Here is a 22,658-nt window from a genome sequence, read left to right as displayed (position 1 = left end):
ATTAAGGAGAAGACGTCATGTGGGCGCCAGTTGTACTTAAAGACAAACAAGGAAATGGAGGGGAAGGGGAGCACCACAGCGGACCACATCCACTACAGCAGTAAGAGAGTGTGTGTGTTTCCGCCACCTTCACTCGATGGGAAAAGGCTTGAAGGGTAATATATATACCAAAGTACAAGTACTCGTATACTGTAGATAGATACATACAGTAAACATTACACAGTTATATTTCCTTCTATGGTGGAGAGGTTAAAGACTAGGCGTTGGCGACCTGTGGTGTAATGGTCAGCATGCTCGCCTCACAAGCGAGCGGACCCGGGCAGGGTGAAACTATGTGCAAGTTTCGTTACGCCATTTGCTTTCTGTCTACCCAGCAGTAATTGGAGACCTGCATGTTAATCGATTTGCTGTTCGTATTCCGGGGTGATGGTTAGCTAGTGCAGTTGGTGATTTGTCCGGTCTTCTTATACCATTCCTTGGCATTGGGTCATGCAACTCGTTAACTCAGGGTGTGGTTTTTGCATTGGTAACATTTTATACACCTTAAACAAATTCACGCCTAGGTGGCCCTTGGGCCGGCCATCCCTGTACAAGAGGGGCAAAAACAAAAAAGGGGCTAGTCTACAGGACTGTGTTAAATCTCAGCGCCTAACACAGAGGTCTCCATAACAGTCCTCGTTAAGTGACTCTTTATGTGAGGTGGGGGTGATGCAGGTGGGCCTCATAGGTCAGCCGGATAGTTAGGGGTAGTACCAATACAACACACTATACTAAGCCCCAATACAACACACTATACTAAGCCCCAATACAACACACTATACTAAGCCCCAATACAACACACTATACTAAGTCCCAATACAACAGACTATACTAAGTCCCAATACAACACACTATACTAAGCCCCAATACAACACACTATACTAAGCCCCAATACAACACACTATACTAAGCCCCAATGCAACACACTATACTAAGCCCCAATACAACACACTATACTAAGCCCCAATACAACACACTATACTAAGCCCCAATACAACACACTATACTAAGCACCCATACACACACTATACTAAGCCCCAATACAACACACTATACTAAGCCCCAATACAACACACTATACTAAGCCCCAATACAACACACTATACTAAGCCCCAATACAACACACTATACTAAGCACCAATACAACACACTATACTAAGCCCCAATGCAACACACTCTACTAAACACCAATACAACACACTATGCTAAGCACCAATACAACACACTATATACTAAGCCCCAATACAACACACTATACTAAGCACCAATACAACACGCTATACTAAGCACCAGTACAACACACTACACTAAGCACCAATACAACACACTATACTAATCACCAATACAACACACTATACTAAGCACCAATACAACACACTATACTAAGTCTCCGGTACACAAGGAGGCAGCATAGGCAGCACTGTAGTCAACCACCCTCACGTCTTCAACTGTAATGTTAGGTACCCATTCACAGCTGGGCGAACTGGGTGGTAACCGGCGACTCTCAGGACAGGAGGCAGACACTATATCCACACGACCTCCGTACCTCTCATGTTACAGGTGAACACAGTGAAGAATAACACACCTACATCCCAAACGCTCTTGTGTATTTACATACTGAGTTGAAGACACAGGTAGAACAAGACGAAGCACTAATGGGTGTACAGGTAACGAGAGCTAATTTCACTCTCACACACACACACACACACACACATCACAATTCCCCCATCACCCCATATACTATATAGGGAGAGGCAGAAGGGGGAATCCACCGAGGAAAGTCTTTTTAGGGGGAACATGAAATATCTGTATCTGATGACCCAGTAGGTTGTATTAGGTAATGTAACTGTATCGTCAACTGTAACCGATTATGTAACCACTTTTTGGTACAGTTAAATGAGTTTTTCTTCACAGTTGGAGCCACTGATGAAGGCTCAGCATATGATGAATTAGCTCCTGTATGATGGTATTTAATGTGGCGTTTATAAGTTGTTGACTGTGTCGGGGTGTTGTCTGAGGGTAATGATGTAGTAGTGAGTGAGGTAATGAACTGTGAAGGTAGATGGTGATGGCTGGTTGAGCTCCCTTGTTTATTTAAAGAACTCCGCTTCCTGGGTGTAATTTGGTCGTGTAATAAAGTCTTTACAAACACACACACACACACACACACACACACACACACACACACATAAGAACATAAGAACATAAGAAAAGAAGGAGTCTGCAATAGGCCGGTTGGCCTGTGCATGGCAGCTCCTGTCGAGAGTTATTACCACTCTCTATCATCCATGAATCTATCTAGCCTCCTTTTGAAAATTTCCAGAGTTCCCGCACTTACTACAAAGTTGCTAAGCTTGTTCCACTCGTCCACCACCCTATTTGTGAACCAGTTTCTTCCTATCTCCCTCCTAAACCTAAACTTATCCAACTTGAATCCGTTGCTCCGAGTCCTATCCTGCTCGGATATTATAAGAACTTTATCTATATCCCCTTTATTGATTCCTTTCACCCACTTAAATACTTCTATCATATCTCCCCGCACTCTTCGTCTTTCTAGGGAATGCAAGTTAAGTTTCTTTAACCTATCCTGATATGGAAGGTTTCTAAGACCCTGAATCATTTTTGTCATTCTTCGCTGCACCGACTCTAGTGAATTTATATCCATTCTATAATAGGGGTACCAGAACTGAACCGCATAATCGAGGTGCGGCCTAACTAGCACAAGATATAGTTGCAATAAGACCTCTGCACTCTTGTTACTTACACTTCTAGATATAAAACCCAATACTCTGTTTGCCTTATTTCGAACATTAACGCACTGTTTTCTAGGCCGTAGGTCCGGGCTTACAAGTACCCCTCGGTCTCTTTCACAAGTCGACACACACACACACACACACATTAACCTCAGCTTTGTAATCATTTCTACGCCCCCGCTCACAGGTAAAGTGCACAGTAACTACCCGTTGTCCACGCTCAGATTTAATTTACACAAAAGAGTGGATGGATGATGGATGGAGACGCCTGGATAATGGATACATACTGTACATATATAGCCTTCTGGATACTGGGACATAACTGATCACAAGCAGATGGATATATACACCAGCTTTTTACAGATCGCAATAAATGGATGTTTTTACAGGGAAACCTTTTTACAGGTATATTTATTATGTATTTATTTACACATAAATAAATATGACTTTTTAGATACACTTTTTTTTACACATAACCAGATGTATACAATATACTTTTAAATACTAAGATTTATAGCCAGATAGATTATATAACTTATCATTTATATGTATTTCCACACTCAAATATAGATATATAGCTTTTCACATATATATTTCTACCGCCAGATAGATATACAGTATAGCTTTTCACAGACTTCTAAAAACCCAACAATGAAACTCACTGTACAAGAAGTTTATACTCTCATAACTCCGGTAAAATAACCAGTTGTCCATCTTCCTCGTGTGTTGTCTCAGCTCTGACTACTTCAAGATGAACCTCGCCCTATGTGTAAAGTCTTCTGTAATTTGAGTAATTTTTTGACGGGTGACGGTACTCTGTTATGGGGATGGAGAGGAGTGAGAGAGTGAGGGGTAATGAGAGAGGACAGAGGGGGTGGGAAGGGAAGATAGACTGAGGGGAAAGATGGATAATTAGGAGGGAAGGAAGGAAAAAATGGAGTGAGAACGACAAGAAGAAGATAATTAGTAAGGGAGAAACAGTGGGGGAGGAAAGGGAAGAAGGTGGAAGAGAATTAGAAGAAAGGAAAAAAAGAAGAGAGAGATACAGAACAAGAAAAGTAGGAAAAGAGAAAAAAATAGAGACAAGAAATTACCATGGAATATAGTAGAGGCAAAGGAAGAGGAGGAAAAAAAGAAGCAACAAAATGAACGATAGAAGTGAAGAGGAAATAAAAAAGAAAACGTAATAAAAAATATATGATTATGACACACAAGTATAAGTCCTATTACAGTCTTCCCATCTTCCTACAGTAAAGTCAACATGGACGCTTAACTTGCCCCATACCTCCTACAAGAGCACCCGAGAGCCGCTTATCGTCTCCACACCCTTCGTCGTGGGCGGGCGGCCCAGGAGTGCGTCTCACACACCAGTATCTAAGAATAGCACCAAGATTGACCTGTCTTTATGAACGTGACTATAAAATGAGGGAAAACTATAAAGCCACAATAACAGTCAAGCCACCTGTCACCGTCTGAGAGAGGAATATTACCGATGATATATTGTGTTGTTGAAATATGTGAAGAATTTGATGGTTTTTCGTAGAGTAATGAGAAACAAATAGTGCTGACCTCTCCCTAGTTTGATCTAAAACAATAAACGTAAGTCACACACACACACACACACACACACGTATATGTATAAGGAAATAATAAACTTTACTTTTATTACTAAAACGCATTGTATCGTATATATTTATGGCCCCTATCAACAACAACAACAACATACAAATACGAAGTAACAACTGGGAATTATTAACGTGATCAGATCCTTTGTTTGAGGAGCTGATTCCCTGACAGGATGATGACTCCAGGGGACTGTGTCCATTGTGGGCACTAGACCACCGTGAGGCGGAGAACACTAGTGAAGCCTTTACTGTTGCTAGAGTGAGAGAGTTGATCAATTTGTACATGTTCAGTCAACCCAATTACAGGGATGTACATAAGTTGTTGTTGAAGTACCTATGGCGTATTTTTTTTAACATTCTACCCTTCCATCTGTTTCGGGTGACGCACACAGCCTTATGTCAGGTATCAGGGCATAATATTGGGTCTCTCCTTCCATTCATGAACGTCTTCGACTCAGGATAAGGTAAAGACGCTTCCCCCCCCCCCTATCTAGGATGATAAGCTCGGCCCCGTGACTGAATAAAATAAGCGTGGCGTCCACCGTCGGCTGGAATGACAGGCATGGCGGTGTAAGAGGCTAGGGGGAGCATATTTTACCATATTTATCTTATCAATCTGAGAGCTGGGAGGATTGGTTCACCCTGCAATACCTTTACCGCAATATATGATGTTCGCCTTCCTGCAAAAATACTTTACCCAAAAATCGTGATTGGAATATTACCATGATAGAGGGATTTGTGTTGTCTTGTAGTGCCACTGATCCATCACTGAGGAATGTTGTAGTGCTACTTGTCCACCACTGAGGAATGTTGTAGTGTGTCTTGTAGTGCCACTGACCATCACTGAGGAATGTTGAAGTGTGTTTTGTAGTGCCACTGATCCATCACTGAGGAATGTTGTAGTGTGTCTTGTAGTGCCACTGATCAATTATTATTGAGGAATGTTGTAGTGCCACTGATCCATCACTGATGAATGTTGTAGTGTGTCTTGTAGTGCCACTGAAGAATGTTGTAGTTCCACTTGTCCACCACTGAGGAATGTTGTAGTAGGGTGTGTCATACGAGGCGACTTAGTTTGAAAAATAATCGCGGTATATTTATTAAAGTTCTGCAAATCATGATATGTTCTTCTAGATTTGAAAAATATTAAGCCAAAATTTTACCTGAAATCTATGAAAATTCAGTATTCTAATTCTTTACCAACACCAACAAATAGTTTATTTAAAAAGTAAATGTATCAGGTTAATTTATTAGATGAAAATGATCCAGAATAGTGAAAACGAAGGATCTTGACAATATTTGCTTAAATTAATATTCCTTAGGGAAAACAAAATCAATGCAGCAAAACCGGTTTTTACATTACTACTATCTGTAAGCGCTGCAATTATAGAGAGAACATGTTTTTTGCTTGTTTTACCATCACCTCCCTGCTGACCACCTGAGCTCAGATGTAGCCTTCCTCCTCCTGGTTGCACACGTGACCATGTGGGCCCTGCTCACTTGCTGTGCTGCCACAACGCCTATACTGGGTGTGCTATTGTAGCAGGGACACAAGGGGTTACAAAACCAGAAGCTTCCTGTTCTGAACATTGAGAGCGGTAAGAAAGGGGGGTCACTGCCACAAATTGATGCTATCCAGATCATGAGATCAGTGAGGGTCTGGGCAATTGATTTGACTTTGTAGGCCTCCCTGACCCTGAAGGAATCACCAAACTTGAGATCTGTCATGCCCAAATCCTCTCACAAAGTCTCACATCCCAAAGATCTTTTTGATCATTAATTTTCTCCTCATCTCATTAAAGAGGCCAAGTCTGCAGAACTGCCTTCGGGAGCAAGAAGACGCCAGGAAGATTCTCGCTGTAGCCCGCCTCCACAATCTGAACAACCTTCCAGCTGACTCTTGAGCCTGCTGGAAGAGAACATGCTCACATCTTCGGAGAACGATGAGCCTGGACCCAGAAGGAAACTAATTTGCAAGTAGACACTCGCCATAATTGGCCACAAGCCCCAGTTAGAAGTTGGTTCCTTTAGTTTATGATGAAAGCGACCCAAATTCTGCAGAACCTGAAGTTTTAAAGCGGGGAGCTACCTAGGAATGGACTGGACTCATCTGCAGGTAAGCAAAGTTCATCAGGCATGACCCCAGTTTGATGGTGCTCAGTTCATGCAACGCGAATGTGACGCATCAGGTCGTCAAATACAGTATGCAAGCTCAACGAGTGAGGCCAACTAAAGATTTTTTTCAAAGCTCGGATTACTTAACCTGCAGCAGAGTCCAGCACCTGCCGGCGTCTGCAGACCATCTGTTGTGTGAGAGAGTTCGGGTTATCCAGCCCTGGATCAGATGTTCGAAAAGCGGCAACTCAGCAGAAGGCCACAAACAATCCAGGACCAGCTTCCTTCCCAATCTTCCCCATCCACACCGCATCCCCCAAATTCTGTGTTCAGCAGGCCGTCCCTAATGGGCCTGGTGCCTGGTATTCGATGTTCCCGGAGCCGCCAGTTCACAATGTTATCTGCCACCATTCGGCTGGTTTCCTGATGTCACTACCTTTTCTGGAGAAATGCCAAATAGTTTCTCCTGGTTCACGTGAGGGTGTTCTCCTTCACCATGGCAGGAACAACTTGTCAGAATCTCCAACTTCGCGAACACTAGTGCTGTCCTTCCCACAAAGAACAAACAATTGATTCCATTTTTCTTATCTCTTTATCAAACTCCTCTAGGTTGTTTGCGTTTTCCTGAGCTCTTCCTGGCTTTGTTATGATTCGTCGTTTGCAGGAACATGATCAGGTGTTAACAAACCACCGTCAATCCAGGCAGCTGTTAAGTATTCCCGCAGCTTCAGACCAGTGTGTCGCATGCCATTGTGAGCGAAATGATATCTTTCCTATTTTTGTAATCTTATGCCTGGAAGGCTTCTGGGATCATTATGCTTCGGTTAGGGATGAAAGCTCACTATCTCCATGCACTGGATCGCTACATGGGAAATCATAAACTTCAACCGCTTGACTCAATCGTCAGCCTTTTTACCACCCTGGGCCTTTCAAGTCTTTTTTCCTCGGCAATTTTTCCTTCTGTCTTCAGAAAGCCTCCGTCTTTGACCTGGAATTCAAGCAGAAATCTATGAGAGCTCCCCTATACGCTGGGGCTTCTGCGCTTTTGACAAATGCCAGTCGATCGCACAGGAATTCTAGTCTACGCTTAAGGGCCTCAGATTTACAGTAGTCACGATCGCATCCAAACCCAGGACAGAGAATATCATTCCCTGGGGCACTTAGGCATTATGTCAACAACTGGTCCAGTTGCTTGGCAAAGCCGTCCGAATTTCCTCTCCCAAGATACTTGCCGTTTCAACTGGCTAGCAGTCTTCAATCTCTGACCGTTAGCAGACCGGAGGTTTGAACCGAGTTGAATAGAGGCTGTGCCAAAGACAGCGGTCATAATACTTGGCACCTGCTTGTGTTCTGGTCTTTTTCACTGACGGTTCGATTAAACACCGTAGCCCCAAAGCATCTTCGTCGGTGTAGCAATTCGACTTCAGAGTTTCTCCCAAGATATAGTGACTGGTGATGGGTTGATACTTTTTGCCTCGCAGTCCTGTTTAATGTAAATATTATCAACTTTGCAATGCATCAGAATCTGAAACAGAAAAAATTGTTTAGTTGGGTTGTTAAAGAACGAAGTCAGAGCACGTTCACTATTTAATTGTAACGAAATTATGAGTTGTTGATTTTCGATGGTACCACGCCAAAATTTACCCATGTAGTATGTAAAAAATATTGAAATTGAAAATTATTTTCGTTTATATGTTATACCAAAATCTATCAAAAGAGACACAATAGTTTTAGCTGAATCTCCGCGTATAATAATTGACAAAGAAGCGCAACATTGTACCCGAACACTGTGTATTGAAAGCCAGTAATAGCAACCACTGGCCGGAACACCGTGTTGTGTTAGCAATAGCAATGATTATACCCGGATGAGCACTGTATTGTACAGGCCAAAACGTCACCGGAACACCGTGCGCGCAAGGCACCACCAGGACACTGTGTATTGTACAAGGGAAGGCAACGGTACCGGAAACACTGTGTTGTGTGGCTGGCACCATTGTTCGGGACACTGTGGCTGTGCCAGCACAGCAATACACCATTGCAATCTTCGACACTGTGTATTGCGCCAGTAATAGCACCATTGTACTGGGACACTGTGTATTGCAGAGTCATCAGCAACGTTGCACGAACACTGTATTTTACAGTAATAGCAACACGGTACCTGGGACACTGTGTATGCACAGTGTTAAATATTATAGCCCGAAATAATGTATTGTACAGGTTTAGCAACGCTGTACTGGAACATCAGGTTGTGCAGTAATAGCACCATTGTAACGGGATGTTCTATTGTACAGCATTACAACGCGTATTGTACCTGGACACGCACAGGCGATTAATAGCAACGCTGTACCGAACAATCGTGTTGTGCTGTGCACAAAATATTGTACCACACCGTATTGTACAGTAATAAAGGCCAAACATTATACCTGGAAACACCGTGTGTTGCACAGTAATAGCGGCAAACGCCACTTCAAACACTGTGTTGCACAGTAATAGCAAATATTACCTGGAAACACTGTGTATTGTACAGTAATATAAATGTACAAAATGGAACACTGTGTATCGAAGGATGTTATGTATGCGTAACTCTACCTCTTAGCACCATTTGTAATCAAATCTGTGTATAGTGTTATAGAATTACAATGATGAGAGAGTAATGACATTAAAATCGCCGCCGCTTGTAACGAGAGTGACCGTTAACACAACATTTTCGTCATTAATCTAATTAATTTCATCATTGTTGGTTCAAAAATTTTATTTTCGCAAGAGTGTGCTTTAACACTGATATGTAACCAAAAAAAGAAGTAATTTAGTTCTCAGACTGTAAAAGCTTTTGATGTTAAACGATGTAAAGCATGATGATTCTCTTAGTATCAAATGGGTATTTTGGGTGACGTATCACAAAATAAATATTACATGCAGCAGAGAGACACTTCAGTGACAAACCATCAATCAATCGGCAGGTTGCATAGCGCATAGGAGAAGAACTCGCCACGGTTCTAAACGCGGCAAAACATGCGTGAAAACCAAAGGAAACCACGAAACCTTTGCGTCCACTCATTTTGTATCCCAAACACAGGAGGATTATCACATTGTCACGTTGAGTTGTCAACGCTGCTTGTCGAGAACGGAGCAGTGGTTCCTGACATTAACCCGAAATGGTTAACTGCTAGCTGTAGCCCTATTTACATCTATGTAAAATACACACAATATCAATACCGTTACGCCAAAGAAGACGAGCCCGGATTAAGTTTAAAATTATCAAACGTTTTTTGTCAAATAGAGTGTAACTTTTCATTATCATACAGCCAAAGGATATGAACGGCGGGTAATTAGTTTTCATTTAAGACGTCATTTAGGTAAGGTTAAATACCTAATTGACTGAGTTACAATATATAGCTAAATTTTATTTATCCAAGTACGGCCCTGAAACCACTTACCATTATATTTAACGTTTAGCAAAAAAAATTAGTAAGGCGAAGGGTAATCGAAAAAAAACATTCCTGTCAAATGACAAAAAAAATCGTACGACAAAACAGTTTGATATTTAAAACTTAAATTTCAGCCAGAATGTTGATCAGCACCATCATCCAATCAATCTTTCAGCAGCCAATTGATTTGCTTAATTTCAAAACAAGTTTTGTGCATAAAAATGACGCGTTATTATCGAAAGTGAACCTAACTGAAGGGTGATCTAGTAGTATGCAGCCGAGACACACCCTTCGTCTACCTTATTCCACCCCACATATTATATGAAATCTCTGTCCCCACATACAAGAAACAATCATAATGTTAAAATCCCAATAATGTCTTATATTCATCAATTATACTAAATATCCCTAAAAAATTTTGACTAGAGGTAAAGTTATAAGCGAATTACACACACATCAGTATTATCAGTACCACAGCCAAACCCCTGCTATAGGAGCGTTAATGACGTATACATACAGGTGTTGACCAGGTATCGGTAAAATATAATAATTTGAGCTTATTATTAATAACACATAAACGTACAGAAATTTGGCTAATCCAAACTAGAAATAACCGATACATATCGCTAGAGAGGAGAAAAGACAGGAATAGCCATCACAAACTTGATAACTTTACAAGCCTGAAAAGCAGTTCAAAGCGCACTGATGAGGTGTAATACTTGCGCTTGTTTTGTTATGTTGGCGAGGGAAATGAGCGCCACACACTCAAGCTTATTGCAACATGGGCGAAACAACCACACAAGCGCCACAACAAGCGCCCGCAACCCTCAGACAGACGCCCGAAGGCGCCTCGGTTTTGGAAGCCAGGCTGAGTCTGTTTAAGCTCCCGCACTCGCACTCTACCAGCTTCATTACACCAGGATCGATTCAGCAAAAACACCAGTGGATTAGTGAACGATTGACTACGGAGCAGTGTTCCTAGTACTTAAAGAACTTTCAGCAAAGATCAGTCAGTGCAATAAGTGATTAATGCGTGCTGACAGTGCACCCCCAAGGAAAAGTCAGACAGGCACTTTATCAATACCTTTTTAAAGTGCCAGGACAGACCACCGCAGGCGCGGCAGGTATCGAATACTGTAATGGCAACCCCAAGTACACTAGGGACAAGATCAACGGTCCTTACGACTGACAACATTACTTGTGAGAGCGCCCACAGTGTCAGGTGTCCCTCAAAGTGCTGCCGTGACAAACATCATTCGCTTCCGGCCATAGATCTCAACAGATGTCACCAACTGCTTTACCCCTGACGGGCAGTCTGCAGAAAACGAAGTTCTTCAGTGAAATTGTTATCTCTGATGGCAGTGTTATCGCGCCGCATCGCCAATCACTGAATATATTCCGCCATGAGTTTTAGACAAGGCTGTCATACAATATAAGCCCATTAGGTCCAGAACTCCATCAGTCCGAGAAAACGTTCCCCTGACAGACTATGCCACCAGTTCCACGGATATGGCATGATTCTCCGCTTTGCCATCCAACGCCACCTTTAGCTAATGCTTCCTGATGGCCAGCAACTACAGTTAACCGGCCATGGAGCTGCCGCGTTATGCGGGAAAGCTTGTAAACAGGCTCGGAAATGTCATATTGAGGGATATCAACTCTATCCCCGTTACAGGATTGTGGAGGGCACTCTTTCGTCAAGATGACCTGGCCTGATGCGCCCAAGTCCGAAGATGTGGAAGTAGCCAGGCATGTGTCGTGCCACGGGCTCAAACCACGCAACACACTGCTTCCATTATAATCTGTGGCATACCATCCGCCTCGATCATCCCATCAGAGAGACAATTTTTATCAATCATCTTCATCACCAATTTCAGACCACCTCAGAAAGAGGGTAACGGTGCCAAGTTGTGATTTAAATGAAATTGAATAATCACTGATATCCGTGACCAGCCGTATCACGACAGCTGTTGTGACCTCCTTACCGACACTTTAGTCGGAACATTTCTAATCTTATTCTTTAACTGACTTAGCTGACCAGTACCAAATCTCCGACCAAACGTAGGCCTCCTATCAGTAGCATTAACACCATTAAAGTCGGTCCCCAGCCGCTCCCACTCACATGGAAGAGAATCTCTAACATCACAACTTACAGGCCGATTACCGACTCTGCAGCAAGCCCTTTGGCAGTGGATAGTTCAACATCCTGACTGAAGTGATTTAGCGTGGACGATTTTAAAGTTCAAAATGATAAATTATACCAACACCACAGAAGCCACCACCACTTTTTTCCCTGAGGTCCACAGATTCACTCCAGTTGATTTCCAGGTTCGGATCATAAAATTCCTGAAAAGACTTAAAAATAGAGAGACAGAGCTTTTCATCTCTAATGAGAGAGACTCACATCTGCCACAGGCTCAGCCAAGAATCGAGGAACTGAAAAGACTGCAAAGAAGTCCGTCGCCCAACCAATTATACAATATTCTGAAGGCAGTAATCAACATCAGTCAATGGTATGGTAAGCTTGGGGCAACTCTGTATTCAACAATAAGACACACCCCTCCCTTCCTTAGCCATCTCTACCACGTTGACGTAGCTGAGCAAACAAATGTTCATTTTCTGCTACTATATGCCAGACGCTCTCTGGCTTGGATACAACCATTTCTCCCTTGCTTACCACCAGCCTTCCCATCGACTGTAAAGAATTTGACGAGAAACGCTCGGACAAATCTGTACCAAACGCTCACCAATTCCCAAAGGTTGACTTCACGTCACGAAATTTTCAAGGAAAGCTCTCGAGTTGTCAAACCCTCTGTTCCATCAACACACAAGCTTTTCAGTTGGCCAGATGTCTAGCTGACTGGAAGACTTATGTATCGCCCAAAGCCCGGCACAGCCCACAATCTCAATCACATGACCTATTGTGTAATCAATTCCAATACCCAGCCTGAATTCGTGAAAGAAATTGATCAGAAGGAAAGGAGGACAGGAGTCGTAGACCCCAGCACTTGGGCAACATGAACTTCTGACCACCACTGTTCCTGGCTGATTGCGCGGCACGCCATTCCGGAGAGTCGAAAACGTCTGAAGCTGTCGCTCATTGATGGATTAAAGCGTCTGACCGCGAAGCTGACCAGGAGTAATCATCAACAAAGTTATTGACCAGCTTGAAAGAGTCTTATACCGCGGCGACAGACTCTCAGCATCGACGCCAGCCGGCCGCTTCCGAGGCCGTCTCCACCTTTCGCGCTCAACGGCGTCCCCTGGCAGTAACGTACCGCAAGATGGGGACTACCTGTTTTAGCTCAAATCAATGATGCCCCAAGAGAAACCCCGTTTGCTGGAAATATGTCGACGACTCCACCATTGGGATCAAGGTCAACAACAATTAAGTCTCCAACCATACTGCCTGACGACAGTTCGAAAACTGGGCCACCAACCATGTCGTTCACCAATCCGGCGCCACACCATGGTTGTGCGATCAACCTCTCTGACAGTTGTCTCCACCTCTTCCATTACTCTAGTCCGAACACCCAATAGATTCCACGGTTTCGGCGTCACCTAGACAACAAATAAATTTGAAACCACACGCCGCGAAGTTGTCAATCTCCAGTTTCTGCCACCTCTGCCGACTAAGTCTCGGAGTTTCCGGCACACGAGCCCTCAGTGTTTACACTAACATTCTGCGGCTTCCCAAAGCCACCTATGCTCTCCCCACCTGGTTCTCCTTAAATGCTACATGGTCGCAAACACCTAGAAAAAAGTAAAGAGGGCATGAAGATTATTTTCCTTCCTACTCCAAGAGTACTGTTAGCGCCAACACACTGACCCTTGACTTCACTAATTCATCACCACGACCATCTGCAAATTTGCAGAAGTTTCTATTCATCCCCGGAGCTCATATTCGCCACCACCTGAGAACCCTGAGTTCGAGAATTGCTGAAATGATACCAGCGAAATCGCATCCAATTTACAGCGTGCACGAACTGATCGCTAAGAACAGCCTAGTCCCAACCATTGTAAAATTATCAATAACTTAGCCAAATCAGTGTTTCACTCCCTGTAGCAAACACTGCTCCTGCACCGTCACTTAGTACAAAATGAACTGTAGTTTGCTTTCCTGTATCTAGTTATTATATGGCTTATTTGTGTCACTTAGTTACTATAGCAGGCTAGAGATTGCACCAACCCATTCCCAAATATGTAATCAGATATTTTCCTGGGCTGCCAAGCCTTCAATAAACTGTTACCATATACATACACATTATTATTATTATTATTACACACACCAGAGAGAGAAAAACGAGAGAGAGAGAGAGAGAGAGAGAGAGAGAGAGAGAGAGAGGTAAAATGGCAGGCTGGACACAATCCTCTCTCAGGTGACTCATGTATAGCCTACAGAACGACTACCCACTATGACTGACGTAAAGAGAATGGATGGTAAAGAAATAGAGTTTAGTTTTGTAACATTTTCCAATTTTCAGAAAGTCCCATTTTTTCCAGCTGTTGGATAAATATATTTAGAGCCTCGCACACAGTAGTTAACTGTGAGAAACTATCCGACCATACTGTTGTGGGTGACTTTTTACGACTAAGGATGATCTGAATTTAGTTAAGAGGGAATTGGCTCACCACAATTGCCACAGGGATATTCACCCAGTCACAGTCTTACCTTAAAACCAATATAAACGATAAATACGGGTGTCGTGTGTCCATTACTTGTCCGTAGTCTCATGTTCAACTCAGTACCTTTTATTGTACTGTTTACAGAGAGCAACAAGAGTCCATAAAACACCTTCGTTGACAAGTATCTTTATTCTAACCAGATACTTCCAACAATATTATCTTCATCATCAGCGCTAAAAAGGAAGTGAAGAACCATTTAAGAATAATAACCTATAATAAAACAAAGATTCTTCGTTTTTGAGTAAATACAAATATTTTTCTGTAAAAGCAATTTAGAGAAAATAGTCAATTTCAATTAATGGATCTCAGATTTGTTTTCGTAATCTTATATTTCTAACCTAAACTTACCTAATAACCACAGACCTAAAGGTAGCGTAACGTGACTTAACCTAAACTAAGTTAACCTGGCCCAAACTAACCTAACATAAACCAACCTAATCTAACCCAAATTCACCGCAAGTAACATAACGTTAGGTTAGATTAGGTTCGACATTACGTTGCGTTAGGGAAGGATGGGTTAAGACTAGATAACGTTACGATGGGTAAGGGTGTGATAGGATAGGATAGGGTTGGTTAGGTTAGGTTAGGTTAGGTTTAAATGTAACTGGTAATACTAACAAGACAGAGACCTGTTGGTGTACTTGGAGAAGAGACGGTGTACTGTAGCTGTGTGCAGCCCCGCGGTCAACGCTCCGAATAGTTGTCCACTGATCTCATTTTTTAATGGTGTAAAATGTACAGAATATGAAGGTGGGTCCCTACAACCTCCCAAATGGACGCGTCTCTGTTTGAAGGTCGTGTTAACATCTCGTCATAATTTACGGTTTATCTACAGTATAATATTACGATGTAAATCACTGTGTACCATTACTAAGGCCAGTTTATTTTAGTGAGTATGTGAAAAATAGGTTGATGCAGGTCATATGATGCAGCTCATATGATGCAGCTTATAATGATGCAGCTCATAATGATGCAGCTCATAATGATTCCACTCATAATGATGCAGCTCATTATGATGCAGCTCATATGATGCAGCTCATAATGATGCAGCTCATAATGATGCAGCTCATAATGATGCCACTCATAATGATGCAGCTCATAATGATGCAGCTCATATGATGCAGCTCATAATGATGCAGCTCATATGATGCAGCTCATAATGATGCAGCTCATAATGATGCAGCTCATAATGATGCCACTCATAATGATGCCACTCATAATGATGCAGCTCATAATGATGCAGCTAATAATGATGCAGCTCATAATGATGTAGCTCATAATGCTGCAGCTCATAATGATACAGCTCATAATGATGTAGCTCATAATGATGCAGCTCATAATGATGTAGCTCATAATGATACAAGTCATAATGATGTAGCTCATAATGATGCAGCTCATAATGATGTAGCTCATATGACTGGCTCTTTTTAACTATTTAAATGTAATATAAATATCTTCTCAATTCTGAATAAGTTAAGATTTATCATTAAAATACTTTTTATTTTTTACTTTATATACTTTATTAAGAGTGGCACTACGATTGGTCCGTGGGGGTGGCACTAAGATTGACCCATGAGGGTGGCACTAAGATTGGTCCATGAGGGTAGCACTAAGATTGGTCCATGAGGGTAGCACTAAGATTGGTTCATGAGGGTAGCACTAAGATTGGTCCATGAGGGTAGCACTAAGATTGGTCCATGAGGGTAGCACTAAGATTGGTCCATGAGGGTAGCACTAAGATTGGTTCATGAGGGTAGCACTAAGATTGGTCCATGAGGTAGCACTAAGATTGGTTCATGAGGGTAGCACTAAGAATGGTCCATGAGATTTAACACTAAGATTGGTTCATGAGGTGGCAGGTGGTCCATGAGGGGTAGCACTAAAAGATTGGTTCATAGAGATTGCTTACTAAGATTGGTCATGAGGGGTACCACTAGATTGGTCCATGAGGGTAGCACTAAGGTGGTTCATGGGGTGGCACTAAAGTTGGTTCATAGAGGTGGCACTAAGATTGGTCCATAGGGTAGCACTAAGATTGGTTCATGAGGGCAGCACTAAGATTGGTCTATGAGGGTAGCACTAAGATTGGTTCATGAGGGTAGCACTAAGATTGGTTCATGAGGGTAGCACTAAGATTGATTCATGAGGGTAGCACTAAGATTGGTCCATGAGGGTAGCACTAAGATTGGTTCATGAGGGTGGCACTAAGATTGGTCCATGAGGGTGGCACTAAGATTGGTCCATGAGGGTAGCACTAAGATTAGTTCATGAGGGTGGCACTAAGATTGACCCATGAGAGTGGCACTAAGATTGGTCCGTGAGAGTGGCACTAAGATTGGTCCGTGAGGGTGGCACTAAGATTGGTCCATGACGGTGGCACTAAGGTTAGTTTAATGGACGCTACGTCGATCATGCAACTCAACTCAGGTCACGGAGTTACAAGGTGAAATACTTCCCCCGGCACTGTATCTTAAAGCTCCCCATTGGTGTTGTATTGTCTGTGAGTAACCAAGTGTTCCTCCCGTAAGGTGATGAGGACACGACTTCTTGGAGCAGCAGCAGGACATACCCACGCCCTACCCTCTGATCCGTAAAGACAAGACACAGTGCGGCGGGTCACCATCACAGTCATGACACCAACAGCCACTTTTGTTACACATACAGAAAAAAAGAGTTGATTAACAGAACGACCAAAACAAACATGAGCCCAGGAGACGTTTGTTGTTCATACCATAAGTCCACAAACCCGCGTCTGACAGACAGACAGACAGACAGACAGACAGACAGACAGACAGACAGACAGACAGACAGACAGACAGACAGACAGACAGACAGACAGACAGACAGACAGACAGACAGACAGACAGACAGACAGACGAACGAACGAACGAACGAACAGACAGACAGACAGACAGACAGACAGACAGACGAAGACGAACGAACGAACGAACAGACAGACAGACAGACGAACCCAGACGAACAGACAGACGAACGAACAGACAGACAGACGAACGAACGAACGAACAGACAGACAGACAGACAGACGAACGAACAGACGAACAGACAGACAGACAGACAGACGAACAGACAGACGAACAGACAGACGAACGAACAGACAGACAGACAGACAGACAGACAGACAGACAGACAGACAGACAGACAGACAGACAGACAGACAGACAGACAGACGAACAGATAGATGAATGAATGAATAGATGAATGAATGGATAGATGAATGAATGAATGAATGAATAGATGAATGAATGAATGAATGGATAGATAGATAGATGAATGAATGAATATGAATAGATAGATAGATAGATAGATAGATAGATAGATAGATAGATAGATAGATAGATAGATAGATAGATAGATAGATAGATAGATAGATAGATAGATAGATAGATAGATAGATAGATAGATCCGAAAAAAATGACCTTCCCCACCGATACGAGCATGGGTAATATAACACACTAAGTTACACACGGAACAAAACCAAGAAAAACGCAATACTTCAACGAGTGAATGAGTGAAGGCACAGAGGCATAACCCGGCACAAGAGTCTTTCTGTCTCAGGTGTTGTTGATAAAGTAGAGAGTGGCAGTGTGGGCCATTATGTCAACTGGCGATGGTGGCTATACAGACCCAACCCAACCCAACCCAACACAATCTGACCTGACCTGACCTGATGGACCGTTTGTCTTGGGGTTTAATGCCCATTGTCGCCATAAGTGACATGTAACACCTCACGACGGTCTCCGCCAAGAAACATTCTGCCTTGGCTGAACGAGAGACATTCATATTATTTTTCAGCGTTGATGGACGGCGACATTTCTTAGTGAATAGAAACAATGCCACTACTTGCCCACAATACTAATAACAGACTGTATATTTTACTTAAAAGAATGTACTGTGTTAGTCGTGAGCCCAGATAACATTATGACTTACTCAGGTTAATACGAGTGAGTATATTGTAAAGTTCAATCAGGTTATTATTGTGTGTTTGTCTATATCTTAATTATCATCATCTTCATTTATCTACGAGATGATCACTCCACCATATTTACTCCACAAATGTTGTGGTGAGGGGAGGTGGTCCTCTTCAGGCAGGGGAGTTATGGTACAGTTGCGGAAATGTGTCCTCCCCCCCCCCTATGGTAACCCTGTGTCTCCAAACGGCCAGCCTATATGACCGAGAGCAAACCTATCCACCAATCACGTCCGTCGTTACACTACTACTGCAACATTGCCGTTTGGAGACACGGGTTACCACAGGGGGTGTAAGAACACGGGTTACCACAGGGGGTGTAGGAACACATTTACGCAACCGTACAAACATTGACTTTACTGAGGGGGGACACGGAATATACAGGGTTGAGATGTAAACATTTAAATTGGTTGGGGGAGCACTACAAATGTAGCTTGGGAGGGGTGGAGGGGGAGGGGGAGGGTAGAGGGGAGGTTGGAGGGTGACTGTACAATATTGAAACTGTCCGGGGGATTAAACTGGTAATGTGAGGGTAAGGCTACTGAGGGAGGAGAGGAAGGGGTGGAGGTACAAAACACAGGGGAATATCCAAACTTTGAAATTAATATTAACGACACTGAGAATAAATGGAGGAGAGGGAGGGGTGAGGTGACTGAGAGTGAAGGTAGAGGAGGTCCTTGTCAAATACGCTTAGCTGTGGTTACGTTCCTGACATGTCCATCATGGAATGATAAGTCGCTCTCGAATTTCAAGCAGATTGTAAGAGTGTGGAAACACAGAAGAAGACAGAGTATCCCACAGTTTGCTGTGTGAGGAAAGAAGGATATACTATAACCGGTTATTCTAGTGTGACCGACATCCACACAGAAACGGTGGACACCGCGGGCAAGACAAATGTTACGAGCCTTGCCGGCGGTACACAGGATGCCAAATCCACCGAACATTGCCCGTTAAAGTACCTGTAAGGGAGAGAGAGTAAAGCAACATTGCGGCAAAGAGAAACGGAAGAGAGCTTATTAACTAAAAGAGGAATGTTAATAAGATGAAATGCATTTGATTCCACCCTGTCTAACAGTTGGACAGAGGAAGAGCCACCCCAGATATTTATTAGTTCAGATATTGTTATTATTGGTTATGTTGTAGCCGCTGGAATATTGATCTGACCACAAGGGAGAGGAAGTGAAAATATACTGACTAACATTTCAGGTACTTATAACACATAAGTAACACTTTAGGTATACTAACACACAAGTAACATTTCAGGTACACTAACACACACACATGTAACACTTCTGGTACACTAACACACAAGTAACATTTCAGGTACACTAACACACACACATGTAACACTTCTGGTACACTAACACGCATGTAACATTTCAGGTACACTAACACACAAGTAGCACTTCTGGTTCAATAAAAAAAGGTACCATTTCAAGTACATTATTATAACACACAGAAAACACTTCAGGTACATTATTATAACACACAGGTAACATTTCTGGTACACTAATACATAGGTAACAATTCAGGAACACTAACACACAGGAAATACTTCAGGTACATTATTATAACACACAGGTAACACTTCTGGTACACTAACACACAAGTAACATTTCTGGTACACTAACACACAGGTAGCACTTCAGGTACACTAACACTTAGGTAACATTTCAAGTAACTAACACACAGGTAACACTTCAGGTACGCTAACATACAGGTGACACTCCAGGTACACTAACATACACGAAACACTACTGATACTCTAACACACAGGTAGCACTTCACGTACACTAACACACAGGTAACACTTCAGGTACGCTAACACAGGTAACACTTCAGGTACACTAAAACACAGGTAACACTTCAGGTACACTAAAACACAGGAAACACTTCAGGTACACCAACACACAGGTAACACTTCAGGTACGCTAACATACAGGTAACACTCCAGGCACACTAATATACACGAAACACTACTGATACTCTAACACACAGGTAGCACTTCACGTACACTAACACACAGGTAACACTTCAGGTACGCTAACACAGTTAACACTTCAGGTACACTAAAACACAGGTAACACTTCAGGTACACTAAAACACAGGAAACACTTCAGGTACACCAACACACAGGTAACACTTCAGGTACACTAACACACAGGTAACACTTCAGGTACACTAAAACACAGGTAACACTTCAGGTACACCAACACACAGGTAACACTTCAGGTACACCAACACACAGGTAACACTTCAGGTACCTAACATACAGGTAACACTCAGGCACACTATTACACACACTACTGATACTCTAACACACAGTAGCACTTCACGTACAGGTAACACGCTTCAGGTACACTAACACACAGGTAACACTTCAGGTACACTAAAACTGGGAAACATTTCAGGTAAACACACAGGCAACACTTCAGGTACACTAACACACAGGTAACACTTCAGGTACACTAAAACACAGGTAACACTTCAGGTACACCAACACACAGGTAACACTTCAAGTACACTAAAACACAGGTAACACTTCAGGTACACTAACACACAGGTAACACTTCAGGTACACTAACACACAGGCACTACCCTGTGCCTTTATGATAATAGTGCATCAAATATTGATACAGGTAAAACGTAAATTAAAACTCACTGCAACTTATTGTATTCCTATGCTTCATTACTCTTTAAGAAAGACTCCACAACCATAAAAAATTGACAGCCACACATCCAGTTGATGTTTAACAAAATACTAAAGAAAAAATATGTCACAGAGATGCTGAAATGTACTTTTGGCCGGAGTTTTGATGACCCAAGCAAACCTTAGTGTATAATTTACCCCCGCCGTGCAGGTTTGGGCTTTAGAGCAAAGGTCGTCTAAGGTTCACCATGGCCAATATGTTGTAAGGAAAATCTGTCCCTTTATAACATTTATATTTATCTGTTTTTCTTTTCTTCTAATTGCGTGTCAGTATTAAATAAAATAAAACTTATGATATCGATAATGAAAGCCTTTTGTATTACAGTTAAGCTTATTAACTCTGTAATGGACAAAAGATACTCATATATAACAGTGCCCGATATGCCAGCATAACAGATTAAACCCCCAAAAAAACCAAACAAGAACCTTGCAGATCAGATCATTAGAAGTATATGCCTCCCTGTCCCACTTGGCTTCTACGCTTCATCAGCTACCAACAGGCCGCTTTCACCGACAAGGTTTACAAGAAAGCTACTAAAGCTATCAAGAAGAGGTTTCAAAGCAAGAAAATCAACAACCCGGTTCAAATTCAAGCCCGACGTACCCACCACAGACTCAGATACTTAAAAGAAAATTGCATTCCATACCCTGTTCAGCCCATTTTAACACCGTAACACAATAGGATAGTAATCGAGCACCATTAACAACAATTAAAACTTTATACCAAAACCAAAACGAAAAGTACAGGATGATGGATGGTGTTAGTGATGATGATGGTGTTATGTGATAAGGGATGGGTGTTATATGGGAAAATGATGGATGCAGTAACATGAAGTTATGATGCTACGACATAAAAGACGTAGAACGATGGTGGGTAATATGTAGTGATGATGGATGGTGGATATGAAGATGATGGATGCAGAGTTATATAGTGATGATGATGCGTTATATGAAGAGATGAGGATGGTGTGTTATATGCAGGATGAGGATGGTGTTATATGGTATGATGGATAAAAGGAAGTAGTGATGATGGATTGTAAGAACATGCAGATGATGGATGATGTTATATGAGTGATGATGACGGTGCTATATGGTGATGATAGATGGTGTTATATGTAGTGATGAGGGAGTCTAAATGTAGTGATGAGGATGGTTATATGTAAAGATAATGATAAAGTACATAAAATGATGATGGATGCGTTATAAGGAGTAAGATTAGATAATAAAATAATAACAGCTAATGCTAAAATATATATTTCTCACTACCAGTAGTGAAACAGATGAGCAACATGCAACCGAACTTAAAGCAATGAT

Source organism: Homarus americanus, unplaced genomic scaffold (assembly GCF_018991925.1).
Source record: "Homarus americanus isolate GMGI-L3 unplaced genomic scaffold, GMGI_Hamer_2.0 scaffold44060, whole genome shotgun sequence".
Lineage (NCBI taxonomy): Eukaryota > Metazoa > Arthropoda > Malacostraca > Decapoda > Nephropidae > Homarus > Homarus americanus.
The sequence above is the reverse complement of the archived record's forward strand: the minus strand, read 5'-3'. Positions refer to the sequence as shown.